The sequence below is a fragment of the Bos indicus genome, chromosome 2 (genome assembly GCF_029378745.1).
Source record: "Bos indicus isolate NIAB-ARS_2022 breed Sahiwal x Tharparkar chromosome 2, NIAB-ARS_B.indTharparkar_mat_pri_1.0, whole genome shotgun sequence".
Classification (NCBI taxonomy): domain Eukaryota; kingdom Metazoa; phylum Chordata; class Mammalia; order Artiodactyla; family Bovidae; genus Bos; species Bos indicus.
Window position 1 is genome coordinate 50,094,800 of NC_091761.1, and position 12,684 is coordinate 50,107,483.

The following is a 12,684-nucleotide window of genomic DNA, read 5'->3' on the forward strand; positions in this document are numbered from 1 at the left end:
GTACTCCCATTTCTTTAAGAATTTTCCACAGTTTGTGTGATCCATACAGTCAAAGCCTTTAGTGTATTCAATTCATAAGTAGATGTTTTTCTGGAATTCCCTAGCTATCATCCATGACCTAACAAATGTTGGCAATTTGATCTCTGGTTCTTCTGCCTATTCTAAACCCAGCTTGTTCATCTGGAAGTTCCTGGTTTATGTACTACTGATGCATAGTTTGAAGGACTTGGAGCATAATTTTGCTAGCATGTGACATGAGCACTATTGTACCATAATTTGAACATTCTTTGGATTGCCCTTCTTTGGGCATATTTTACATATTTTACACGTAAATTGCTTTTCGTTGTCTTTACTTGTAAGGTGTCGAAGGTGGGACCCACTCCTGAATCTTCTTTCTAGTGGTGGAATAAGGTACGTACTGTTGTGGAGTGCCACTCAGATTGAATTTATGGTTTGTCCAAATGAATTTACGAGCAGTAGGTGGTTTTACTGTTGGAGGATCATCAGTCATACAGTGAAGCCAACAATGCCATTCAGGGGGCACCATGCTTCCATCCACATCCCAGAATGTGTTTTTGCCATTCATTTCAGTAGTATATATAACCCATCGGTGTCGGCCAAAAAACTGCTTGTTGTCTTCATAGTATTTATTTTCCATATTTGAAATGAAAACTGACACTTTCTAGTCCTGTGGCCTTGCTGACATACTGAGTGCAGCATTTTAATAGCATCATCTTTTAGGATTTTAAATAGCTCAACTGGAATTCCATCACCTCCACTGACTTTGTTCATAGTAATTCTTCCTAAGGCCCACTTGATTTCATACTCCAGGATAACCATTGTGGTTATCCAGGTAATTAAGACCTTTCTTGTACATTCTTCTGTGTCTTCTTGCTAACTCTTCTTAATCTCTTCTGCTTCTGTTAGATCTGTTAGGTAGGTAAAATAGGGAAAAGGAGTCCAAAATGGCGGTGGCTAAAAGACAAGGAAGGGAAAAGCTCCCGAAAATAGAACAAAGGTCCGGGGACCAGAGTGAGGACCTCAGGTAAAACAAACAACACTCCTGGCAGGCCCAATTTACATAGGACAGGCCCAGGGAGAGATAGACATATAAAAAGAGGAGCCAAACCTAGCTCTCTCTCTCTCCTGCACGCTGGGGTGTTCTTCTCTTTGCATCATTGGATTGACGTGCCCTCACACCTCAAAGATGGATTTTCCTGCCATCTTCTAAATAAAATAGAGCTGTAACACTGAGCTGTAACACTGATTTGTCTAAGAGCTATAACATGGTCCGTTCAAGACCTGAGAGCTATAACACTGTTTGTCCAAGACCCGAGAGCTGTGACATGTTGAGGGGCTTTAATGTCCGTCACTCCAAATCTTTGTTGTGATGAGACAAAAACGGAAGACCATATACTCGCCTGACAGATCCTTACCATTTCTGTCTTTTATTGTGCCCATCCTTGCATGAAATATTACTTCGATATCTCTAGTTTTCTTGAAGCGATCTCTAGTCTTTGCCATTCTATTTTTTCCCCCTCTATTTCTTTGCATTGTTCGTTAAGAAGGGCTTCTTATCTGTCCTTGCTATTCTCTGGAATTCTGCCTTCAGTTGGTAACTACCATATCCTTGAAAGTGTGTGTGATAGCATGAGGGTACTGGTGAACCAGGTGGCACGGGACCGATCCACATGGAGCTGGATTTGTAATTAGGAGGAAGGTAAGACTGATGCATGTACATTCTTTTATTAAGCAGACATTTTTGTGCACCTGTACTGCTCTGCATGATGGGGATTTCGCAGTTTATAAAACAGACTAAACAGATGATGGTGTTTGCATTGTAGGGAGTTGGTAGGATGAAAAACTGAATGTCCCCTACCACATGGGGATAGGGTTTGTGGAGAAAACTAACCTATAAAGGCTACCACGGAGAACAGGACAGAGGATGTTTTGATTTTCAATAGGGTGATTAGGAATTTACATTTGAAAAAGACTTGAAGAATGTGAGGAAACCAACAGCAAGTAAAAGATTCTAGGTTGGGCAGAAAAAAGCAAACACAAAAACTCAAGATGTAGAACTTGGAAATTCTGGAAAAACAAGGTGAACATAATAACTAGACTTGAGTGGGTGAAAGGAAGTCTAAGTGGGATATGATTCAGAAGGGGCCAGATCACGAGACTCTTTGGACATTTTAGGACTTTGGGTTTTACTAAGTTAGGGAGTCTCCGGAAGGTGTTGCTAAGAAGAGGGATCTGATGATCTGATCTAATATGATCTAACTCCACAGTTTTTATGATTTCATGGCCTGTTGTGTTGAGAAAAACCTTGCCTTTCTCCCAACCCCCTACTGACAGCCTAATATAGGAAACACAGAGACCAATGATGGTATCTTAGAGAGTCATAGCTGTAGATATAGACATGGCAGATCTGGATCTGTTTTTATGATCAAGTTGATAGTGTTCATTGCTGGATTTGTTATTGGACAGGAAAGAAAGAGCAGACTCAAAGATAATGGCAAGGTTGATAGGTAGACCCGAAGAAATGAGAATTTGAGGTTGACTGAGATAGGAAAAGCTGGTGGACAAGCTTTTGAGAGGCATATTATGAAGAGTTTAATCTGAGGCGTGTTAAGTTTTAGCTGTGGGTTTTCCATCAAAGTGAAGATGTAAAGTAAATATCGGGCATATATTTCAATAGGCTGGTATTTAGGGGAAAGATCAGGGTTGGAGATAAACAGGCACACCTCCTTTTATTGAACTTTGCTTTATTGCACTTCACAGACATTGGATTTTTGTAGGAATTGAAGGCTTGTGGCAACCCTGCCTACAGCAAATCTATCAGGACCATTTTTTTTCTAATAGCATGTGCTTACTTCCTATCTCAGTGTCACATTTTTGTAATTCTTGCAATATTTCAGATTTTTTCATTATTATTATATTCATTATGCTGACGTTACTGTTATAATTGTTTGGGAGCACCATGAACCATGCCCATATAAGACAGCAAATTTAACTGATAAATGTGTGTGTTCTGACTATTCCACTGACCATTGAGTTCCCTCTCCTTAGGCCTCCCTATTTCTGAGATACAAGAATATTGAAATTAGGCTCATTACAATAATCCTATAATGGTCTCTAAGTGTTCAAGTACAAGGAAGGGTAATATATCTCTCATTTTAAATCAAAAGCTAGAAATGATTAAGCTTAATTAGGAAGGCATGTCAAAAGCTGCAACAGGCCAAAAGCTAGGCTTCTTGTGCCAAACAGTCAAGTTGTGCATATAAAGGAAAATTTCCTGAAGGAAATCAAAAGTGCTACTCCAGTGAGCACACAAATCATAAGATAAATAGCTTTACTATTGCTATGCAGAAAGTTTTAGTGGTCTAGATAGAATATCAAACCAGCCACAACCATCCCTTAAGTCACAGCATAACCCAAAGCAAGGTCTTAGTTCTCTTCAATTCTACAAAGTTTGAGAGAGTTGAGGGAACTATATAAGAAAAGGTTGAAACTAGCAGAGGTTGGTTCCTGAAGTTTAAGGAAATAAACTGTCTCTATAACATCAAATGGCAAGGTGAAACAGCAAGTGCTGATGAAGAAACCACAGCAAGGTATCCAGAAGTTCCAGCTAAGGCCATTAACAAAGGTGGCTATAGTAAACAACAGGTTTTCAATGCAGACAAAATATCCTTCTATTGGAAGATGCTATCTAGGATTTTCATAGCCAGAAAGGAGATGTCAATGCCGAGCTTCAAAACTTCAAAGGAAAGATTGACTTTCTTATTAGTGGCTAATGCACTGGTGACTAGGTTGAAGCATGGTTTGTAGGATATTTGAAAATTCTAGGGCCCTTAAGAATTATGCTAAATCTACTCTGCCTGTAGTCTATAAGTGGAACAGCAAAGTTTGAATGACACTATCTGTTGACAGCATGATTTGCTTAATATTTTAAGCCCATTATTGAGACCTAATGCTCAGAAAAAAATAATTGCTTTCAAAGTATGACTCCTTTTTGACAATAAACCTGGACACTCAGGACGTCTGCTGAAGATGCTTAATGAAATTAATGTTGTTTTCATGCCTGCTAACAAAACACCCATTTTGCAACCCATGGGTCAATGAGTAATTTTTACTTTCAAGTCTTATTATTTAATAAATACATTTTGTATTTATGTTGTCATAACTAGTGATTCCTCTGGTAGATCTGGGCAAAGTAAACTGAAAAAATTCTAGGAATCATCATTCTAGCTGCCATAAAGAACATTTGTTATTCATGGTAAGAGGTGACAATATCAATATTAACAGGAGTTTGAAAGCAGTTAATTCCAGTCCTCATGCATGACTTTGAAGGGTTCAAGACTTCAGCAGAGGAATTAACTGCAGATGTGTTAGAAATGGCAAGAAACTAGAACTAGAAATGGAGCCTGAAAAAGTGACTGAATTGCTACAGTATCATGTTAAAACTTGAATAGATTAGGGATTGCTTTTTATGAATAAGCGAAGCAATTGGTTTCTTGAGATGGAAACTTTTCCTGGTGAAGATGCTGTGAATACTGTTGAAATGACAGCAAATAGTTTAGACTATTACATAAACAGTTGCTTAAGCAGAGAGAAGGTTTGAGAGGATTGACTCCAACTTTGAAGGACGTTCTTCTGTGTATAAAATGCTATCAAACAGCATTGCATGCTATGCAGAAATTGTTCATGAAATGAAGATTTGGCAAACTTCATTGTTGCTTTAACAAATTGCCACAATCACCCCAACCTTCAGCTGCTGCTGCTACTGCTGCTAAGTCGCTTCAGTCGTGTCCGACTCTGTGCGACCCCATAGACGGAAGCCCACCAGGCTTCCCCGTCCCTGGGATTCTCCAGGCAAGAACACTGGAGTGGGTTGCCATTTCCTTCTCCAATGCATGAAAGTGAAAAGTGAAAAGGAAGTTGCTCAGTTGTGTCCAACTCTTAGCGACCCCATGGACTACAGCCCACCAGGCTCCTCCATCCATGGGATTTTCCAGGCAAGAGTACTGGAGTGGGGCGCCATTGTCTTCTCGGAAACTTCAGCTACTACTACCACCCTAATCAATCAGTAGCCATCAATATTGAGGCAATATCCTTTACCAGAAAAAAAGATTGTGACTTGGGGAAGAGTCAAGTAATTGTTAGCATTTTTTAGCAGTAAATTATCTTTTAATTAAGGTATATACATTTTTAGTCATAATGTTTATTCCCACTTAATAAACTACAGTATAGTATAAGCATAATTTTTATAATTACTGTGCAACCAAAAATCTGTGTGCTTTCCTTTATTGCAACATTTGCTTTATTTCCATGATCTGAATCAAACCCCACAATATCTTTGAGTTATGTCTATACATTAAGTGGTGTCATTTCAGTGGTATTTAAAGCCATAAGACTGAATGGGGACACCAAGAGAGTGAGTATGAGTAGAGATGAAGGAGTCCATGGATTTGCCCTTGAGGAATTCTAAAGATACAAGTAAAGGGAGAAGCGGTAGGACAAAAAAGCAGACTGAGAAGGAGTGGGAATATTAATAGAAAGAAAATAATTTTGTTCTATAAGCAACTAGGAGGTAGAAGCGATGATAAGAAGTTGTGCAAATTACATGCCAACTGCTTTTTCTTTATCAGAAAACAGGAAACAAGGTTAGCAAATGAAGGAAAATAAAGGTTTTTCAGGTTTGAGGAGAGAGGAAAATATAAGATACATTCTTTTAAGAAAGTAAGAAAGTAAGCAGATAGGTGATATTCTTTTAAAAAAGTAAGTGGATAAGGCAATGCAGTGTTACTGCTGGAAAGGCTTAAAAGCTGCTTCAGTTTTGTGAGCAAGATTTAAATCAAAGCCAGTCAGCATGATTGTGCTTTTTTTCTCTAGTGGTGTTAATCTGCATGCATGCAGGCAAGATATTCTGGTTATTGATTAGTACTGAACAAACCACTTCAATACTTAATGGCTTAAAATTGCAACAATGATTATTTTGCTCACAGATGTGAATTTTAAGCAGAGCTCAGAAAGTATGGCTCATCTCTGCTTCGTGCAGCATCAGCTTTGGTAGTTCACGTGGTGTGGAGGACCCATTGCCAAAGTGCCTTACTCAAGACTGGGAAGTGGGTGACTCCCGCCAGGATCCCAGTGGACCAGTATTGTTGGATCAGTAGTTCCTCTCCACGTAAGCTTTTCTACAGGATCACTTGGGCTTTCTCACAGCTTGGTAGCTGGTTTCCAAGAGCAAGTATTCCAAGAAATCTTGGGGAAAGATGCAAGGTGTCCTGTGGCCTGGTCTCAGAAGAACAGAAAAATGACACTTCTGTTGGGCAAGCAAACCACTCAGCTTCTCTCAAAGAAAGGGAAGAACATGGGGATCTCTTTGCCACACACAGACTTAGCAGATGTTTGAGTTTAATCAGGTTTGAGGTTTTCCCAGATGAGTACTATGAGGAAGATTAAGACAAGAGTATATTCTCAGATTCTCAGGATAAATTATAATGGCAAATGGTGGAATTTAATAGAGGGAGGTAGGAAATAAACACAGAAGCAAGGTGATTGCCCATGAGAAATTGGTGGGATTCATGGCGTTTAGTTCCCAGTGAGGTGGAACAACTGTTGGAAAAGGATATTAATGGGATATAGCTAAGACATAGGATGTGATGGTTTTAGGGCTGGGTGCTTAAAATTTATATTGCAGATGGGTTCTAATGGTAATAACAAGTCTATATTATGATGATGGGTATCAATGGTTGATAAAAGAGGGAAATTTTTGTAAAGATAATAACATATAATGGAATGAGATTTGTGCTCTGAACTTTCAGGAGACTGAAATGAGAATTGTAAAGGGCAGAGAATATCTCTTGTGGGAGGAAGACATATCTGTGTCCTTAGTGTTGAACATCTATAAAGTAATGAAGTAGTGATGAAAAGAAATCATGTTTGAACATAACTATTGACTGAATATGAGGCTAAATTCAAAACAAATTCAAAACAAAGAGTAAAAAAAAAAAACGTACTTAATGTTCAAAATTTTAATTGACCAGGGAAATGGCAATGTAATTTTACAGCTATAAGGAACTTGGTAAGGAAAATTTTCTGGAATATGTGTAGTTTGAAAAGTTGTGCTGTTGTGGCAAAAATAAACCACTTCAAATTTGCAGTGTATTTATCAAAATTAACTGTGCACTGAGTTTTGATTTGCTTTAAATAAGCAAATTAGCTGCCTTAATTATTTTCCAAATAACATGGGGATATGTTATTTGGAAAATAATTAAGGCATCTAATAAAAATCTGCTATATGAAAGATGTTATTTAGCTGATGTAGAGTAAATAAAAGTAAACTACATATATATTCTGATCAAGGAATTCCTAAGTGAAGGTATTTAAAAGGCATTTGGAGGTGTTCACATTTCATGTAAAAAAAAAAAAAAAAAGCAGCTATCCTACTATCTTGGAGAAGGAAATGGCAACCCACACCAGTAATTTGGAGAATTCCATGGACAGAGGAGCCTGGTGGGCTACAGTCCATAGAGGTCTCAAAGAGTCAGACTCAACTGAGTGACTAACACTTTCACTGGGCTTCCCTGTTAGCTCAGCTAGTAAAGATCTGCCTGCAAATCAGGAGACCTGGTTCGATCTCTGGGTCAGGACGATCCCCTGGAGAAGGGATAGGTTACCTACTCCGGTATTCTTGGGCTTCCCTGGTGGCTCAGACAGTACAGAATCTGCCTGCAATGTGGGAAACCTGGGTTCGATCCCTGGGTTGGAAAAATCCTCTGGAGGAGGGCATGGCAACCTACTCCAATATTTTTGCCTGGAGAATCCCCATGGACAGAGGAGCCTGGTGGGCTACAGTTCATGGGGTCACAAAGAGTCGGACATGACTGTGTGACTAAGCACAGCATGCTATATATTATCAGATATAATATTATCAGATATTCAATACATATATTGTATTATATGTATATTATCAGATATTATTGGACATTCAACATAGTTTTCTTAGTGTATGCCAGGGATTATGTCATACACTGAATATAAAAAAACCAATACAATATTGTAAAGTAATTAACCTCCAATTAAAATAAATAAATTTATATTTTAAAAAAAAGCAGCACAAAGACAGATACAGTTTCTGCCCTCATGAAGCTTACAGTTTAATTAGGGAGGGGTATTTAATTATTTTCAAGATGCAATTATACACACACACACACAATACATATATAGGAGAGACAGAGAGTGTTGCCACTGCTTGCTTTATGGAATATGACCTTGTAGAAGAGGAAGAAAAGAGCTCTGAGAGAAATCAGAAATAAAGAGCACTTGCACAATCTGGTGGCAGGAAAGTCACAGTGGGCTGGAGGGATTGAAGGGGAGCAAGCAAGGCTGAGAGCAGGAAGCAGTGGTGATCCTGTTTCCAGAAGCCAAAGCAACTGGAAGGAGATAGACCTGAAAGGTCTTACAGTGCTTATCTTTAGATCAATGGGCAGTTACTGATTTGTCTTAATTATGGGTTGCTGCTGCTGCTGCTAAGTCGCTTCAGTCATGTCCGACTCTGTGCGACCCCATAGACGGCAGCCCACCAGGCTCCCCCATCCCTGGGATTCTCCAGGCAAGAACACTGGATCGGGTTGCCATTTCCTTGTCCAATGCATGAAAGTGAAAAGTGAAAGTGAAGTCACTCAGTCCTGTCTGACTCTTAGCAGCCCCATGGACTGCAGTCTACCAGGCTCCTCTGTCCATGGGATTTGCCAGGCAAGAGTACTGGAGTAGGGTGCCATATAGTAATATTTGTTTTCAGTTAATATGTGAATTGAAAGGAATGAACAGAGAAAGAGTGAGATGGAAACATGGCCATAGCAATGGAAACAGAGTAGATGAGAAATGTTTACCAAAAATTAAAAAAAGTACTTCTGTAAGGATTGGTTATATCCCACTTAATTAGGTCTTAGTTATAGATGGATGCTTACCAAAAGTGTCTAAAATTGGAATTTTTCATTCATCTAAAATTTTGTCACTCTACATTCTACAATAGGTCAGCAAGATGTATAGGGCAATAAAAGTAGTAATTCTAAAAAAGATATATGAAAAAGAATGCCCATATAGATAAACTAAATTTGGTGTAAACCTAGCATGGAATGTTTTTGGAGTTTCCAAGCATGTTTCTATATAATAGGACAAAGGTATTAGGAACAAAGCAGATTTGTTGAGCATACAACTTAGTGATAATGCTCTGAGAATATGTTGCCTTGGGTATGAATAAAAACATTTAACAGTTTTTGAGTGCTTACTACAGTGACTACACTGCAAGGTAAGAATTTAGAACTTTTCAAGGATTTTGTTACTTAATTTTCATAGCAACCCAAGGCAGCAGGAACTGTTATGTTCTCTTTCCTACAAATAATAAACCAAGGTCCAAAAATGTTTTTTTGTTTCCTCAAAGTGACACAATTACTTGTAGTAAATCCTGAGTTCAGGAATTAGACCCAGGTAGTTTGACTTTCCTGTGTACATTGACATATTGGTTATAAGATGAGACATATGACTGTAGCAAAAGAAACTCATTCACACAGTGTTGTCTAATCCATAGCTACTTGCTTCCAGCCCTAGAAGTAGGAATGGAATTGTAACTTTTGGGGTGACAAAATACAGGTGCTCATGAGTTTCACCACGTAATTCTTCATCTTGACTCTTGGAGATTTTAGTTATTTACATTTAGTTGTTTTGCTGTAAGGCTATGGATTGTGGTACCATGTAACAATGTGAGATTTTAAGTAGCATGTAAGTGGCATGTACTACCATCTTAATGTAACTATATACATTCTATTTTATAATGCAATTGACTGAAGGTTGTGGTGTTTTGGCTCATTTTTTAGCCAGCATAAATATACACTACTTACTTTTCCAGACTCTAGAGCAACATCAAATTAAAGTGTATTTCATTTTGTTTAGTTTCTCTGAAACTCCCTTGTTGATGTTAATAATCATTATTACCCTCTTAGCTCTATGATCAGCTAGTAAATTTCACCAGTTGATCAAATTGGGCAAGTGAAATAAATAGTAATCTTAGTTACGTTTACACTACTCGAAGCCCCACCATAAAGCACTATTCTTTCAACTCCTTAAGTCTGTACTGTGTGAGAAATTGTCCTCCATGTACCATTGCTGTATAATACATCTTTGAAAAACAAAACTCTGCAGCCTGTGCTTATATGCTAGCATAGGCTTTCAATGTATTTTCAGTATTATAACATTTAAAACACCAGTGCAAAGAAAAATTGCATAGAATATAGTTTTCCACTGTAAGAGCATATTCTAAGAAACTTTTAATATTAAGTGTAAAATGCAGCAAAATCTAAGAGTAGGTAACAGGAAGGAAACTGACACATTTAAAATTAGGCTGGTGCTGAGGTAGATCCCTCTTGTAGTAGTATAGAGAACTGAAATACATTTGTACATCGAGATGATAATGCAAGATTACGTTGCTGGTTACTATAGCCACATGTACAAAGACATGAGACTTTAGAATAAATGGTCCGCCTTTATATAGAGAATCTGCCTGCAATGCAGGAGACTTGGGTTTGATCCCTGAGTTGGGAAGATCCCCTGGAGAAGGGAACATTACCCACGTTGGTACTCTGGCCTGGAGAATTCCATGGACTGTATAATCCATGGGGTTGCAGAGTTGGACATAACTGAGTGACTCTCATTTACTTAATATTTTAAAATATTGTATTGTAAAATATTGGTTTACCTCCTGCTCCCTCTGTAAGCCTTTGTTGGGTATAATCTTCAAGTATTTCTTTCCCAAAGTTATACACATTGTGGGGAACCTTCCACTTTCTCCCAACCATTTCTACTTAGCATCAACATCTGGTTTGTTTTAAAGGTACTGTCCATGGCTATTCAAGTGTAAAAACAACTATTTCTTTTTTTGTTCCTAAAATTGGAGGATAATTGTTTGACAAGGTTGTATTGGTTTCTGCCATACATCAACATGAATCAGCCATAGGTACATATATGTTCCCATCCTCTTGAATCTCCCTCCTGCTTTCCACTCCATCCCACCCATCTAGGTTGTCACGGAGCACCAGGTTGAGCTCTCTTTGTAAAAGTAACTATTTTATATCCAAGTGGTAACATAAGATAAAATCTTTTATACATTCAGAATATGTTTTTCCAGCACCAGCTAAATGTCCACTGAGTGTCTCATGACTGTCTCATGTCATGTTCACAATATATCTGTGAACAAAACAGACACAATCCATGTTCTTATGGAGTTTACACTCTAGTGGGACTACACATTTTTTAAAAAAAGGCAGAATAAGATACAGTATATCAGTGTAAATACTATAAAGTGCTGTAAAGAAAAATAAAATTAAGGGGACAGAAAATTAGAGGCTTTCTCCTTAGAAGAAAAGCTATGACCAACCTGCTCTTCAGTCGTGTCCGACTCTGTGTGACCCCAGAGACGGCAGCCCACCAGGCTCCCCCGTCCCTGGGATTCTCCAAGCAAGAACACTGGAGCGTGTTGCCATTTCCTTCTCCAATGCATGAAAGTGAAAAGTGAAAGTGAAGTCGTTCAGTCGTGTCCGACTCTTTGCGACCCCATGGACTGCAGCCTACCAGGCTCCTCCATGTATGGGATTTTCCAGGCAAGAGTATGACCAACCTAGACAGTTAAAAAGCAGATACATTACTTTATCAACAAAGGTCCATCTAGTCAAAGGTACGGTTTTTCCAGTAGTCATGTATGAATGTGAGAGTTGGACTATAAAGAAAGCTGAGCCTTGAAGAATTGATGCTTCTGAACTGTGGTGTTGTAGAAGGCACTTGAGTCCCTTGGACTGCAAGGAGATCCAACCAGTGAATCATAAAGGAAATCAGTCCTGAATATTCATTGGAAGGACTGATGCTAAAGCTGAAACTCCAATACTTTGGCCACCTGATGTGAAGAACCGACTCACTGGAAAAGACTGATGCTGGGAAATTATGTTTCCGGTACATTCTCGAAATTCTATTTCTGGAAGCAGAGAGAGACTAAGGAAAGACTATGTACTCTAGCCAGAAAACCTCAGTTCAAATCTTGTTTCAGACACTCAGTCTCTGAGTGTGGCCTGGGTAAGCCACTTACCAGTCTGTGGTCACTTACCAGTCTGTGGCCTTTTCCCCTGATACGTGAAATACTCAAAACCATTTGCCTCAGGAATTTGTGCACAGGACTAAATGAGATGAAGCACTCAAAGTGCATCGCAATCTCCTTAGCAAACTGTAGACCATTTTTATAATTCCTCCTATTTTATAACCCTGACTCAGATGTCCAGGTATTTAATGATAGATTACCATACATGAGAGTGGTCAGATAATTTCTTGTTACTCAATTTAGTTTGCATTTCTAAACTGGCATTCTAGTTATAATATCTGCCTCACAAGCTTTATCTCCAAAGAACTGTACAGATTTGAAAAAGAAGAAATTGTATTTGAAAATCCTTGTCTGAAATGGTCTGCTAACATCTTTACAAACATCTTAGTTTGCATTTCTAAACTGGAATTCTAGTTATAATATCTGCCTTACAAGCTTTATCTGCAAAGCACTGTACAGATTCGAAAAAGAAGAAACTGTATTTGAAAATCCTTCTTGTCTGAAATGGTCTGCTAGCATCTTTACATCAGGATAAG

The 12,684-nt window shown here is 38.5% G+C and overlaps 1 pseudogene; it reads right to left on the minus strand.

Annotated features, from left to right (window-relative positions):
* Nucleotides 1-321: 321 nt before the first annotated feature.
* On the minus strand, nt 322-659 carry LOC109575370 (NADH dehydrogenase [ubiquinone] 1 alpha subcomplex subunit 12 pseudogene; annotated as a pseudogene).
* Nucleotides 660-12,684: the final 12,025 nt, after the last annotated feature.